The sequence below is a fragment of the Furipterus horrens genome, unplaced genomic scaffold (assembly GCF_987537825.1).
Source record: "Furipterus horrens unplaced genomic scaffold, mFurHor1.1.pri manual_scaffold_4, whole genome shotgun sequence".
Lineage (NCBI taxonomy): Eukaryota > Metazoa > Chordata > Mammalia > Chiroptera > Furipteridae > Furipterus > Furipterus horrens.
In genome coordinates, this window is record NW_028327174.1 from 129,750,289 (window position 1) to 129,765,999 (window position 15,711).

At 37.4% G+C, this 15,711-nt stretch overlaps 1 protein-coding gene across 1 annotated transcript in view; it reads right to left on the reverse strand.

Moving 5' to 3' along the window:
* IFT74 (intraflagellar transport 74) overlaps positions 1 to 15,711 on the reverse strand; it is a 104,430-nt gene that overhangs the window by 41,014 nt on the left and 47,705 nt on the right. The window lies entirely within an intron of this gene.

Consider the following 15,711-nt stretch of genomic DNA (forward strand, 5'->3'; position numbering starts at 1 on the left):
TGTTTCTAGAAATTTCTCAATTTCATCCAGATTGTCTAATTTATTGGCATACAGTTGGTTATATTTTCTTACAATCCTTTGTATTTCATTGGTTTCGGTTGTTATTTCTCCTCCTTCATTTCTGATTTTATTTACTTAGGTCCTCTCTCTTTTTTTTTCCTTGACGAGTCTGGTTAAGGGTCTGTCAATCTTATTTACCTCTTGGGAGAACTAGCTCTTGGATTCATTGATGTTTTCAATTTTTTCAGGCTCTATTCCATTTATTTCTGCTCTGATCTTTATTATTTCCTTCTTTCTACTCACCTTGGGCTTGTTCCTTTTCTAGTTACTTTAAGTGTAAAGTTTATTTAAAATTTTTCTTGTTTCATGAAATATGCCTGTAATGTTATGAACTTCCCTCTTAGGACTGCTTTCCCTTGTCCCATAGGTTTTGGGTCATTGTGTTCTCATTTTCATTTGTTTCAAGGTATCTTTTGATTTCTTTCTTGATCTTGTTGTTGACCCATTCATTGTTTAACAACATGTTATTTAGCTTCCATGTCTTTGTGTTTTTCAGTTTTATTTTTTTAAATGATATTTTATTGATTATGCTATTACAGTTGTCCCAACTTTCCTTTTTTCCTCTTTGCCCCCCTCTGCCTGGTACCTCCCTTCCCTCCAGCAATCCCCTACTTAGTTCATGTTTATGGGTTCTCCATTTCCTATGCTATTCTTAACATCCCCATGTCTATTTTGTACCTACCAATTATGCTTGTTAATTTTCCACCATTCTCTGCCTTCCCTTCGCTGCTGATAACCCTCCCAATGATCTCCATATCTATGATTCTGTCCTTGTTCTAGTTGTTTGCTTAGTTTTTGTTTTTTAGATTCAGTTGTTGATAGTTGTGAGTTTGTTGTCATTTTACTGTTCAGTTTTGATCTTCTTTGTCATTTAAAAAATATTTTTTAAACTTATTTTTAGAGGCGGGGAATGGAAGGAGAAAAAGAGGAAGAGAAACATCAATATGCGGTTGCCTCTCACAAGCCCCCAAATGAGGACCTGGCCTGCAGCCCAGGCATGTGTCCTGTCTGCGAATCGAACTGGCTACCCTTTGGTTCGCAGGCCAGCACTCAGTCTGCTGAGCCACACCAGCCAGGGCTGATCTTCTTTTTCTTAAATAAGTCCCTTTAACATTTCATGTAATAATGGCTTGGTGATGATGAACTCCTTCAGCTTTATCTAGTCTGGGAAGTACTGTATCTTCCCTTCCATTCCAAATGATAGCTTGCCTGGATACAGTAATTTAGGTTGTATGTCCCTGCTTTTCATCACTCTGAATACTTCTTACCAGTCCCTTCTTGCCTGTAAAGTTTCTTTTGAGAAATCAACTGGTAGTCTTATGGGAACTCCTTTGTAGGTAACTCTGCTTTTCTCTTGCTATTTTTAAGATTCTCTCTTTATCTTGAACCTCTTGCATTTTCATTATGATGTGTCTTGGTGTGGTCCTCTTTGAGTCTAGCTTGTTTGGGACTTTCTGTGTTTCCTGGACTTCTATGTCTATTTCCTTCACCAATTTAGGGAAGTTTTCCTCAATTATTCTTTTCAAATAAGTTTTCAATTTCTTGCTCTTGTTCTTCTCCTTCTGGCATCCCTATGATTCAGATGTTGGCACTTTTGGAGATGTCCCAGAGTCTTTTTCTCTCTCTCTTTTTAAAATTCTTGTTTCTTTATTCTGTGCTGGTTGACTGTTTTGTTTCTTCCTTATGTTCCAATTCACTGATTTGAACTCCAGCTTCCTTCCTAATTTCCAGTCACTTTACCCACTTCCTGTATGTGACTGGTGCCTTTCTGGCTGTTGCTCTCGTGGTGATTCCCACAGTGGGTGGGTTTGCATATGTTCTAGAACCTTGCCGGTCCTTTAAACAGACTCTCCTGAGAGACTGGTAGTTTTCTTTTTCTTTTTGTTCTCCTGAAAGCAAGCCCTTTAACATTTGTTGCAGTACTGGTTTGGTGTTAACAAACTCCTCTAGCTTTTTCTTGTCTGGGAAGCTCTTTATCTCTCCTTCAATTTTAAATGATAGTCTTACTGGGTAAAGTAGTCTTGGTTGTAGGTCTTTGCTTTTCATCACTTTGAGTATTTGATGCCTCTTCCTTCTGGCCTGAAATGTTTCTGTTGAGAAATCAAATGGCCATAATGGAGCTCCCTTGTAGGTAATTATCTTTCTCCTACAGCTTTTAAGATTCTCTTCCTGTCTTTAAGCTTTGCTATTTTAATTATTGTGCATCTTGGTGTGGGCCACTTTGGGTCCATCTTGTTTGGGACTCTCTGTGCTTCTTTGATTTACGTGTGTTTTTCCTTCACCGGGTGAGGGAATTTTTCAGTAAATATTTCTTCCAATAGGTTTTTGATCCCTTGTGCAATCTCTTCTCCTGGTACTCCCATAATGTGGATTTTGTTATGCTTCATGTTGTCTCAAAGGATTCTTAAATTTTCCTCACTTCTTAAAAAATTCTTTTTTCTCTGTGCTGCTCTCCTTGGGTGTTTTTTCTACCTTGCCTTCCAAATTGCTGATTTGATCTTCTACTTCACCTAAGCTAGTGCTTTTTTCTTTCAGTGTATTATTTATTTCAGATGTTGCATTCTTTATTTATGACTTGTCCTTTCTTATGTCTTTTTTTGTGCTGTTGAGTATCCTACTAATCATTATTCTAAACTTTATACTTGTTAAATTGCTTACCTCCATTTCATTTGGTTCTTCTTTGGAGAATTCTCTTGTTCTTTCATTTGGGGCGCGTTTCTTTGTCTTCCAATTTTGGTTGTCTCTGTGCTTGTTTCTTTCTATGTGTTAGGTAGATCAGCACAGACTCTGGTGCAGCCTTAAGTCAGATGCTGCCTGTGACTGGCCCTGGGCATCCTCTTAGGATCTATTAGGGATCCACAGCTTGTTGGTCCCTCTGCTGGGCCTTGGGTGTGTGCAGAAATAAACCAAGCTGTGCACCAAGGCTGGCTTTTACCAGCACCCGTCTTGGGGAGAGTCAGCTAAAGTCTCAGATCTCCCAGAGATCTGCCTTCTTCTGCAGGCTTTCTGTTAGGCTTTGTCACTGAAATAGCCTCCAGCTGTACTCTACAACAACTCAGCTTAAGATCCAGAGGAAAGGACAAGAGGGATTCCTGCGGGTGGGGTTATTGCTTCTCCCCAAGCTGATGCTACATGGCAGAGATTGCTATGCCCAAGAAAGGTGGGTTTGGCAGTATGAGCAGTGACTCAGTACAGAGATCCTGGTCGCTAACCCCTTTGCTCTCTACCCAGTTTCCAGCTGTACTCCTTAGCAGCCCGAGGTTTAAGCTCCATAAGGTGGGGTGAGAGGGATTCCTGAGGGTAGGGCTATTGCTTCCCCTAAGGTTGACACCGCTTGGAAGGGAGTACTCAGTCATGGTGTGGTGAAATGGTTTTTTCCATAATTCCTTGGTTATAAGGCTTCTCTACAGCTAGTGTTCAGTTAATTATTCAGGATGATTTTTCTATAATTTAGTTGTAATTCCAGTTTTGTCCTCTGAAGAGGTTAGTGTAGCTTCCACCTACTTCTCTACTATCTTGGATCTTTCCTCAGTTATTTTTGCTTTCATATTCTGAGAAGTACTTCTAACCCTAGAAAAGATCTGATTGCCACTTTACAGAATAAGTAGTTAGCCAAATCTTCTCTCTTGAACAATACTCAACAAGGTATACAGTAGTGACTCTCCTGGCCTCTAAGCCCCCAACTTGGCAGGCCTACTGATTTTGGAGTTGAAAGGGTAGCAGAAGCAAATAAAATTAGAGATGTGGTGTAGGAATAAACCCCAAAGGACTTTTACATATCCAGGTTCTTTCCTTTCCAGCACTTTATGTCCTTCTGAGGCAAGCGAAGTCTCCTAGTACCTTTGAGTGTTCTTTATGTAGCATGGTTTCATTCTCTTTATTATTCATTCTACTCAATGAGTTCCAGTTCTTCTTCATCCCTTTTAAATATGATGCCAAGAAACTTAGGATTCCAAGGAGACTATCACTTCCCATAGTCTGTATATTCATCTTTTTTGTTAATGCAATCTAGGGCATTTTCACATATTTTAGTAAGCCAGGACACTTTCTCCTCCCCTACTCCTACTCAATTTTAATTAGTTTGAGGTCCTATAAAATTCTCCTTTCACATTGTCTCTCTTTCCGACCTACTTTTCACATATCATTATAGCAGTAAATAAACTAGTTTACCAACTACTATTAGACTAATATGTTAAAATGAGTAGATATAAATGTAATGTTTTAAACTAACTTTTGCCTTTAGGTTTAACCCAACTTACCAATGATGCATTCTCTGCAAAATGTTTTAAATTTTATCAGAGAAGCTTCTTTACATCTATGCAGACAAGATTCCTATTCCTACACACTGAAGGCACTTAAAATATATATAGTAACTTCTAAACACATAAAAGCTAAATTATTGCTAAAAGTCTCATGATTTAAAAAAAAAAGGACTATGTAGAAGTTATTTCAATGGAGTAATGTCAAAAATACGAGATGCTATAATGAGGAGTCCTTGGCATGTACTAAACACAATATAAAGTCTTAATTAGTGCCTATAGCACTGATTATGAAATTTTGCATGCATTAGTATCACCAGGAGGATTTGTTGAAAGAAATGGCTATCCTCAAGGTTTCATATTTAGTAGGTCTTAGATGGTACCCAAGAACATATTTCTAATAAGTTTCAGGTGGTGCTGATACACTTGGCCTGGATATAATTCCACCATTCTAATGAGAAATATAAAGTGTACTTAACCAATCTCCAAATAGGACAATAAGCAATGACCCATTCTTCTTCACTGAATGTATATTGAGAAACTACAATAGCAATGAATATATGCTATTTGGAACTCATAAAACAGAAAACAGACCACACTGAAATTAAGTAGATTATTTTTATGTTCTGGGGAAAATGTTAGTGGGAAAATACTTTCCAAAATATGTTTTGGAAAAATCACCAGGAAAGTTATTCTGAGTCATACACACACACCATCTAATTCTCACAGCAACCCCAAGAGGTATGTAGCTACTATTATTATCTCCACTGTAAAGATGAGGAAATTAAGGTACATAAAGGTCAAGTACCAATTCTAAGATCAGACTAAAATAGCACAGCCCAGATTTGAATATAGGCATTCTGGTAGCAGAACTTGGGCTCTAAAATAAAATTCTATCTTTATAAATTCCATTTCATATGAAATAACCAAAGAATAAAAGCTTCTAACCTAGGCCTTGGAACTTTGAGTATAAAGAATTATCCTATAGACAAACAACAAAAAAAAGTATTTCATATTTTTACTAGTCTTGAAAGAAACATATAAATTATAGAATAAATTGCAATGAGATCATTCAGAGTTTACAACAGTAACTGAATGATCTTATAGCTTTTTATGTATACTTCTATTATGATACATATTTATCACACTGCAGCAGTTAGATATTTAGATATCTGTATTTGCTATATTAATAATCACATGATAGTCAGTTTTACAATTTAATCAATCTCTGGGAAGATACTAGACTCTAAAAATGAAGGAATAATTTGTAGTAAGTAATAATGCTCCAAAATCCTTGTTGGGGAGATAGGTGATTAGATTTTTATTAACTATTCATTAAACCTTATCTGTATATGTAGGCACTGAGAAAATTAGCGCCACCTTGTGGATCATGGTAGTATCACATATTCAGGCCTTTGAGAACAGTGACTCGACAGATAAGTGTATATTATCTTGACTGACAAAAACTAAGAAATTTATAACAACTAGCATTGGTAAGGAAGCACTTTCACATATTGCTGTGGTTGTATAAAATGGTTCAACTTCTCTGGAAATAAATTTGTAAAAACAATTAAAATTGTGAATATAAGTAATATTCTCAAAATTTCACTTCTGAAAATTAAAAAATTAAAAAAAATTCAATTGCAGTTGATATACAATATTATATTAGTTCCAGATGTACTATATAGTGATTAGACATTTATATAATTTAATAAGTTAATGATCTAATAAGTCTAGTACCCATCAGACACCATGCACAGTTATGACAATAATATTGACTATATTCTCTATGCTGTACTTGATATATCTGCGTACACATCCTTATACGGAAGAATCTGCATTACATATAATTAAATAAAAAGACTCAAGCTCAGAAGAACTATATAGTATTAGATATATTTTTAAAATATATGCTTGCAGATGTATAGAAAAAAGTCTAATAGGCTAAACATCAAATTATAAACAATGATTACCTCTGAAGATTAGGATGAGTGTGAGAAGAAAGGAGATGATTTACTGTACTTTATAAACTTTGTACTGCTTAAAATTTTCACAAAAGCACATACCATATTCATATATAAAAAGCACACAATTGTAAAAAGTAAATTGGAGTTTAAAAATTCGTTAAAGAAAAGCTTTTAAAAAACAGGAAGAGGTACGCTCTTACATGCTGAGGCTAATTGCTCAGTTAATGAAAGCACACGAAAAAACTTATTTGAAGCAAAACACACACACACACAATGAAATACATTCAAGGTGATTCAAAGAAATTCTGGGTGAGTGAAGTTTATAACCAGTAATTTCCTGAGAAAGATGGCAGATGGAACATGCACATCTAATTAGAATCCCACTCCCTTCTGCCAAACTGCTAAAACTATAGAATAAAGAATTTTTAAAGTAAAACTCCTAGCAACAAGAAAAAGAAAAAAACAATAGTAATAAGTTTTTGGAACCTAGAAGCAGATGGACGAGTGACAGAAAGCCTGTATAACCCTAAGCCAACATTGGGTAAAGCTGAGAACCAACCCAATTTCAAAAGGCTCAGGAATTCTGCATGGAAGACTGACCACTTATTTGGTGCTCCTATTCCAGGAAAGATTTTGTCATATCTTAAAATAATAACACTATTCTTCGAGTAAAGGGAGGGCCTGATGTAAGTGGACCAAGAAACATTTGCTTTGAGGAACCTTAACTTTTTTAGTCAACAATCACCTTATCAAAAACAAATCACTCAGCTATATAAGTAAACTGTGAGGTAAAAGGATTTTTATCAAATATGGTATCATGTGTCGTATGAGAATATAAAACACTATTATCTATTTTTAATGTTTTTTTTACCCAAAGCAACAAAGCTCTTTCCATTACTCTACCTTTCTCATACAGATGCAGCATTTATTTATTTATTTATTTATTTATTTTTCATTGTTGTTCAATTACAGTTGTCCCAATTTTTCCCTTTGCTCTCCCCTGCCCTGCCCCACCGTCACTCCCACAGTCAATCTCCACCTTGTTGTCCATGTCCATGAGTCCTTTATACTTGTTCCTTGAGTAGACTCTTCCCTAACACCCTTTATTTAAAAAGGAGAGTCCATATTTATTTATTTATTTATTTATTTTTTAAACAGATTTTTAAAATTTATTTGTTTTTAGAGAGAGGAGAAAGGAGAAAGAGAGGGAGCGAAACATCACTGTGTGGTTGCCTCTCACTCGTGCCCCCAACTAGGGACCTGACGTGCAACCTAGTTATGTGCCCTGACTGGGAATCGAACCAGCGACATTTGGCTCATAGGCCGACGCTCAATCCACTGAGCCACAGCAGCCAGGGACCCTTCCTCTTCTTTACCCCATTATGTGTCGGCCCCCTCCCCTCTGATCACTGTCAAGTTTGTTGTTCAGATGCAGCATTTTAAAAAGCAATAATTAAACAAATATTTAATGACTTGCACTTCCTCTGAGAAAGGAAAAATCAAAATGGTTTTGGGCTCTTCTGAAAAGTAGCATGGCACCTGCCAATAATGCTGTGCTTTATTAATGATGCAGTTTGTAGCTAAACTATATAACAACTTTCAATAGAGCCATCTTTCATTGCTTCTAGCAAAAATAGTAACAACAATTCCTTCCTCACTAATATATATGACAGTATACACATTTAAACCTAAATATATTTAGAAGCATATAACAAAACTACCTGATCCATCAATAAAGTAAAACTATGTATATAGGTGAAATCTAGTAAATATGGAACAGGATGGAATTAAAACCCCATAAATTTTTTAAAAGCAATGATCTCTTATTATAATGAGTATTTTGTTATGAGATTATTTTATGTTTAAGTCACATAGACTAAGTAAAGATTTAAGAACAAAGAAGACCATCTAGAGTGATAAAAGTCTAAGTGTATTATGAGGATTTTTTTTGTTTTCCAGATTTTCACAGGAACTGATAACTCAGCATCATGAAACAATGAAAATTTTCACAGAGTTGTAAAAAAACAGTTAACTAACTTTAAGACAGAATTACTCAATATAACCTCTATAAATCATAACTTTAAATTTTTATTAAAATGAATGGATAATATACTTGAGGAAGTTGTTGGATTATAATGCCACCATTAATATCTAGCAGAGAACATAATTGTACCTTACCCAGTATCTAAGGATGCCTTTGTATTTAGAATGCATGATGCGAACATTTTTAAAGTTTATTTAAAAACTAAGAGGTTGAGAGGCTTCCGATCAAGATGGAGGCATAGGTATCATGCTGCGTATCCCTCCACAACTAAGAAGAAATACAACTACCACAAAATTGGAATCAACCAGAAGTACCAGAAAATCAAGCTGCATGACAGTCCAACCAACAAAGACGTAAGGAAGAAATACTCATCCAGACAGGTAAATGGGGCAGAGCCAGGGCAGAGAGGATGTGGTGTGGAGGAGGCAGTGGCAACAGTGACTGTGGCCCACTGGCAGAAAGTGTAGTCACACATTAAAAAAACAGTAGGGAGGGACAACTGGGGAGTGCTCCCAGCACCAGACCAGACTGCACAGCTCATGGTTTCAGTGCCAAGGAAAATAAAGCCTCATTGCTTCTGACTGTGAAAACAGGTGGGGGTGGGGCAGAAAGAAGAAACTGCTGGTCTCTCAGCAGAGTCCCTTTGTTTAGAGGGCCCTCATGGTCCTAGATCATCTGCAGACCCACCCATACTGGGAACCACGGCCAGGGCAACAGCTAGAGAGGCGCCAGTCCCATACAGAAAGTGGAAGAAGTGCCTGGAAAAGGGACGAGTGCTGAGCAAGCAGCATTATTCCTTCTCAGACCCCTCCCACACATACGGTGCCACAAGGTGGTGAAATGGGTCACCCTGTACTGACAAATACCTAAGGCTCCTCCCCTTACAATGTAATAAGTGGGACAGCTCTCCCTAAGACACAGAGGCAAAAACACAGGAGGCTGTCAAGTTGAGGAGACAGAGAAGTATGGCCCAAAGGAGGGAACTTATCAAGGTTCCTGTGGGAGAACTATGCAACGATAGCCAACCTAACAGATGCAGAGTTCAAAAAACTGGTGATAAAGAGGCTCACAGACTTGATAGATACGCTTAAGTACGGTAAACACAGAAGGGAAGAAGTGAAGGCTATGCTAAGTGAAACGAAAAGAAAATCCACAAGAAACCAGTGGTGAAGAGAAGAAAACTGGGGTTCAAATCAATGATTTGGAACATAAGAAAGAAATAGTCAACCAGTACAGAATGAAGAAACAAGAATTTTAAAAAATGAGGAGAATTTAGGAATCTCTGGGACAACTTTAAATGTGCCAACATCAGAATCATAGGGGTGCCAGAAGGAGAAGAGGAAAAGCAAGAAATTGAAAGCTTATGTGGAAAAATAATAAAGGAAAACTTTCCTGATTTGGCGAAGGAAATAGACAAGTCCAGGAAGCACAGAGAGTTCCAAACAAGCTAGACCCAAAGAGGATCACACCAAAACACATCATAATTAAAATGCCAAAGGTTCGAGATAAAGAGAGAATCTTAAAAGTAGCAAGAGAAAGGGAGAGTTATCTACAAAGGAGTTCCCATAAGAGTATCAGTTGATTTCTCAAAAGAAACTTTGCAGGCAAGAAGGGACTGGCAAGAAGTATTCAAAGTGATGAAAAGCAAGGACCTACAACTTAGATTACTCTTTCCAGCAAAGCCATCACTTAGAAGGGAAGGACAGATAAAAGTGCTTCCCAGACATGATAAAGCTAAAGGAGTTCATCATCACCAAGCCATTATTATAGAAAATGTTAAAGGGACTTACTTAAGAAAAAGAAGATTAAATCTATGAGAATTAAAATGACATCAAACTCACAACTATCAACAACTGAATCTTAAAAATAAAAACCAACTAAGCAAACAACCAGAATAGGAATAGAATCATAGGTATGGGGTTCATTTGGAGGGTTATCAACTGGGAGGGGGAAGGGGACAAATGGGGAAATGGTGCTGGGATTAAGAAGCATTATTAGCAGGTACAAAGTAGACAGGGGGAAGTTAAAATAACATAGTAAGGGGTGAAGCCAAAGAACTTATATGCATGATACATGGACATGAATTAAGGTAGGTGGGATTGCTGGAGGGAAGAGGGGTACTGGGCAGAGGGCAACAAAGGGAAAAGAAATTGGGACAAAAATAACAGCATAGTCAATAAGATATACTTAAAAAAATAAATTTTGGACCCATAAAAAAATAAACCTAAAAGGTTGAAGCAACTACTATAAAGTTAGACATGCATAAACATCATTTATGGTTTCATACTATTTTAACCAGAACCCCTACAAGGTAAAGGTGGCCCAGTTGGATTAAAAACAGGTACTATAACTGGAAGAAACCAGGTGGCATCTATGAAATTAATAAAGAGGGCCAGAGGGAATAAAACCAGAGGCAGAGATAAGTACGAACCACAAAGTCAAAATAATTTGATTATCCTCTACATCTCAAGAAGTGGATTATCCAAAATTTTGAGTCAAGGACTACCGATAAAACAGACGTAGATAAGAATCTAACAATTTCCTGGAAATCATCAATCCAGGATAGAAATTCTCTAGGAATTCATAAAACCTTTGCTAATTAATCAAACTTTCTTGATAAAAAGTGTAAACATATATCCAAAGAACTAAAGGACCCAAAGAAGTGATTAGAGCCCAACTTTTACTTTAGCTCATTTCATAATTCTTTCCCTGCTAAAATATAGGACTGTTTAGTTCATTCCACAGACCCTGAGTGTTTACTTTCCCAGTAAGACAAAGACACAGTCCTTATCCTTTAGATCTTTGAGCCTGAAGGAGAAGACATACACCTGGGTAGACATTGTTACTATAATATGATCAATACAGTGATGCATTTATATGCAATATGCTCTGATAACAGAGGTCACTCACTTAGCTCAGTCCAGAAGTAGGTTAGGGAGAGAAGTTAGGGTTTTTATACTAAATGAAAGAATACCTGAGCTAGATCTTAAAAATAAGAAAATGGTAATGGCAGTAACAGGAAAGAACATATAAGACAAGAGAACAAATAGGAGGAGCAATGGACTGAGCCGGAAACAGTCTGATGTATGTTAAAAGGGGTGAGGTGTGGGCCACCACAAGTAGGTTATATTAAAATGTAAGCATAGAGATGATGAGGGGTGGGAGAGGACACTGACAAAGTATAGACCAGATTACAAAGGGACTAAAATGACATGGAAAAATTCTTAAACTTTATCTTAGAAGTCATGGGGACCTGCATTAAATAGGAGAATGACACAGAATCACATTTTACATTAGTCACTCTGTCAGTAATGTGGTGAAGAGGGGCAAGACTGGAGGTAGGGAGACCAGTTAGGAGGCTACTGCAGGCAAGAAATAATGAGGTCCTGAAGTAACAAGTAACCTTCTAACAAAATACCCTTTGCCGTTGTACTAATAATCCAGAATGATCAGTGTGGCAAAAAAATAAAAAACTAATGCAATGATATATATATGAATATATGAATAATATTTATGTATCATATATTTTATATATAAACATTTTCTTGCTATTACATTACAGATTGTCTTTTTCTACATTAATCAAAAACAACAAAGAAGGTTACAAAATAAAAAAAAGAAGCTAAAATTCAAAGTGGGACTTCCTGTCGAGATGGCGGCATTGATAAACACAACTCACCTCCTTGCACAACCATATTAAAACTACAACTAAAATATAGAACAACCATCATCCAGAACCATCAGAAATCAAGTTGAATGGATGTCTGACAACTATGAAATTAAAGAAACCACATCCATCGAGACTGGTAGGAGGGGCAGAGACACAGAACAGGCTGGTCCCAAATCCATGTGTGGTGGATAAAAATTTGGGAGGGATATCTCGGAAGCGAGGAGTTGCAGCCCCACACCAGGCTCCCCCAGGTCAGGGTTCCAGTGCCAGGAAGATAAATCTCCATAACTTATGGCTGCAAAAGCTAGCATGATTGAGTCAGTGGAAGAAACTTCTGGAGTCCCAAGCTGTTCCCCTTAAAGAACCCACACACACCAGTCAGGGCACATGACTAGGTTGCATATCAGGTCCCCAGTTGGGGATGTGAGTGAGAGGCAACCACACAGTGATGTTTCTCTCCCTCTCTTTCTCCTTTCCCCTCTCTCTAAAAATAAATAAATAAATAAATAGAAAAACAAATAAATAAATACATTTAAAAAAAGAAGCCACACACAGATTTACTCAGACTCACTCCCTCTGAGTTCCAGCACTGGGGTGGCAGCTTGATAGGCATTGGTGGCATACAGGGAAGAACTGAAGTCTCTGGCACCAAGGCAGGGGATGAAGAACTATTTTCTTTTAGTCAGAAAGGTGGGCAGAGGCCATTGTCCATTTTCTGAGCATTCCCCTCACAGAGCCACAAAGTTGGCAAGCTGGTGCCATATCTGAGACTCTATCAACCAGGCTAACACTGTGTGCCCTGCCCTGGAGATCCCCTGAGACTCCCTCCTACCCAACTTATGGGCCAAGCCAAACTGTGAACCATGACTTTTCCATGTGAATGGCGGGTCTTGGCTCATGCTTCACAACTTCATACATCCTATCAAGCAAGCAACAGCCAGCCTCAGTGAGCCCCCAGCCCCTGTACCTCTTGCTAAGTGGCCCCAGGCCCAGCACTAGCAGCAGCCAGCCTAGGTTCACAGTTTGGCTTTGCCTGAGAATCTTCAAGCCCAGTACAAGTAGAAGCCACCTAGACTGCTTTATTACTCATGCAGGGTGGCCCCAGGCAAAACACAGGTGGGGGCTGACCTTGGCCTGCACCACCCAGGAAACCCCAGAGCCTGTACACTCAATGTACAACTGTAACTACAGACCACGTCAGAGCACCACCACCCTGCCCCAGCAAAGGTGATCCTCTAAAGAGGGCAGAGGTTAGTGGTCAGTGGTCACAGCCAGTCCTTGCAGCTGACTAGCCTGGATAATTCCCTCCCATTGACCTGTCAACACAATCAAGGTCAACTACAAGAGGAGGACATACTCAACCTACACAGAAGGTGTACCTTAAACACCCAGCTTGGCAACAGAGAAGTCTGTGCCACTGGACACTGCATGACACCTACTAAATTAGGCCACCATACTATGACAGGAGTCATGGCAGCTCTACCTAATACATAGAAACAAGCACAGTGAGGCTGCCAAAATGAGGAGACGAAGAAACATGGCCCAAATGAAAGAAAGGATTGAAACTCCAGAAAATGAGCTAAACAAAATGGAAATAATCAATCTATCAAATGCAGAGTTCAAAACACTGGTTATAAGGATGCTCAAGGAACTTAGTGAGGACCTCAATAGCATAAAAAAGATCCAATCAGAAACAAAAGATACACTAATTGAAATAAAGGACAATTTATAAGAAAACAACAGTAGAGTGGGTGAAACCAAGAATCAAGTCAATAATTCAGAACCTAAGGAAGCAAGAACAACAAGAAAAAAGAATCCAAGAAAACAAGGATAAGCAGCCTGTGGGACCACCTCAAGCATTCCAACATTTGTATCATAGGGATGCCAGAAGGAGAAAGGAAGAGCAAGAAATTGGAAATCTATTCGGAACAATAATGAAAGACAACTTTCCTAACTTGGTGAAGGAAATAGACATGCAAGTCTAGGAAGCACAGACAGTCCCAAACAAGATGGATTCAAAGAGGCCCACACCAAGACACATCATAATTAAAATGCCAAAGGTTAAAGATAAAGATAGAATCTTAAAAGGAGCAAGAGAAAACAGTTAGTTGCCAACAGGAGAGCTCCCATTAGACTGTCAGGTGACTTCTCAAAAGAAACTTTGTAGGCTAGAAGGGATTGGCAAGAAATAGTCAAAGTCATGAAAAGCAGGAACCTACAGCCAAGCATGCTCTACCCAGCAAAGCTATCATTTAGAATTGAAGGGCAGATAAGAGTTTCCCAGATAAGAAAACACTAAAGGAATTCTCATCATCACCGAACCATTATTATATGAAATGTTAAAAGGACTTATTTAAGAAAAAGAAGATCAAAACGACGAACAATAAAATTACAATAAACACATATCTAACAATTGAATCTAAAAAAAAGAAACAAACTAAGCAAACAAGAAGAACAGAGACAAAATCATGGATACAGAGAGCATTTTGATGGTTGCTGGATGGGAGGGGAGAGTGGGGGAATGGGTGAAGAGGTGAGGGGATTAAGAAGTACAATATGTAGCTGCAGAATGGCCATGGACATGTAAAGTACAGTACAGGAAATGCAGTAGCCAAAGAACTTATGCATATGACCCATGGACATGAGCAATGGTGTGGGGATGGCCTGATGTAGTGGGGGGTGCTCAGTAGAGGGGGGTAAAGAAGGAATAATTGGTACAACTGTAATAGCAAAATCAATAAAAAATAATTTAAATAAATAAAAATAAAATTCAAAGCATTCTATTTATCTTAGAACTAGCAATTATTGTTACCCCCAAATAAGTTATTTTACTAAAAAATCAATTGAATGTTGCTAGAAATTTACATTTATAAAAAGGAAAATTATTTAAAATGCACCCTATAAAGTATCTAAAATCAAGATCATCCAATTTCCCAGAAAAATTTATTAATAAAGAAAATCTAGAATACTATATATACATAAATTAAAAGCAATAAGAAAAGAAAACATGATGTTCATCTAACATTGGGAGCTTACCTTGCTATGTATACCATTCAATATTCATAATCATAGGATGATTATATTCAGTTTGTAGATGAGAAAATGAAATCACAGGTAAGTTTACTTATCTAAATACTGGGCTTTAAAGTTTGTCTGCCTTTAGATGCCTTATTTAAAGGCATTAGTAGCCATTTGTAAATAAAACTATGGAAGCATTTCATAAGAATATATTTGTTTCACAAATGCAGAACTTCATATCAAAAAGCCAAGATTACGTTTGGGCAACAGAACTAAAATTTTTCAGTCAAAGTGAACTTGCTTTAAATTTAGACTTCATCCCTTACTAGTTGTGACAATTTGAATAACTTCTCTGAACTTCAGCAAGTGCAAAGGGTGTTACAATTCTTCAAAGAGTTTTACAAAGATCAGGTAAGTAATCAATAGTAGCTAGTTCTATTGTTCATAAATAAAGAAAACATAAATAATGCACTGACTTTAAAACTGAAGTAAAGAAGTTCAGAAATAAAATATTCTTTTTCCTTGCTAGAAATTTTTCTTTAGCCATAATAGATATACATATACAGGCACACTGTTTATAATGCAACACCTAACTCATAAAAATATACTATCAATTCTTGATAATCCAAGAGCATACTAACTGGTTTGCAATTAATCTATGGTGAAAATGCCACAAGAAACTCACCTTTCTGT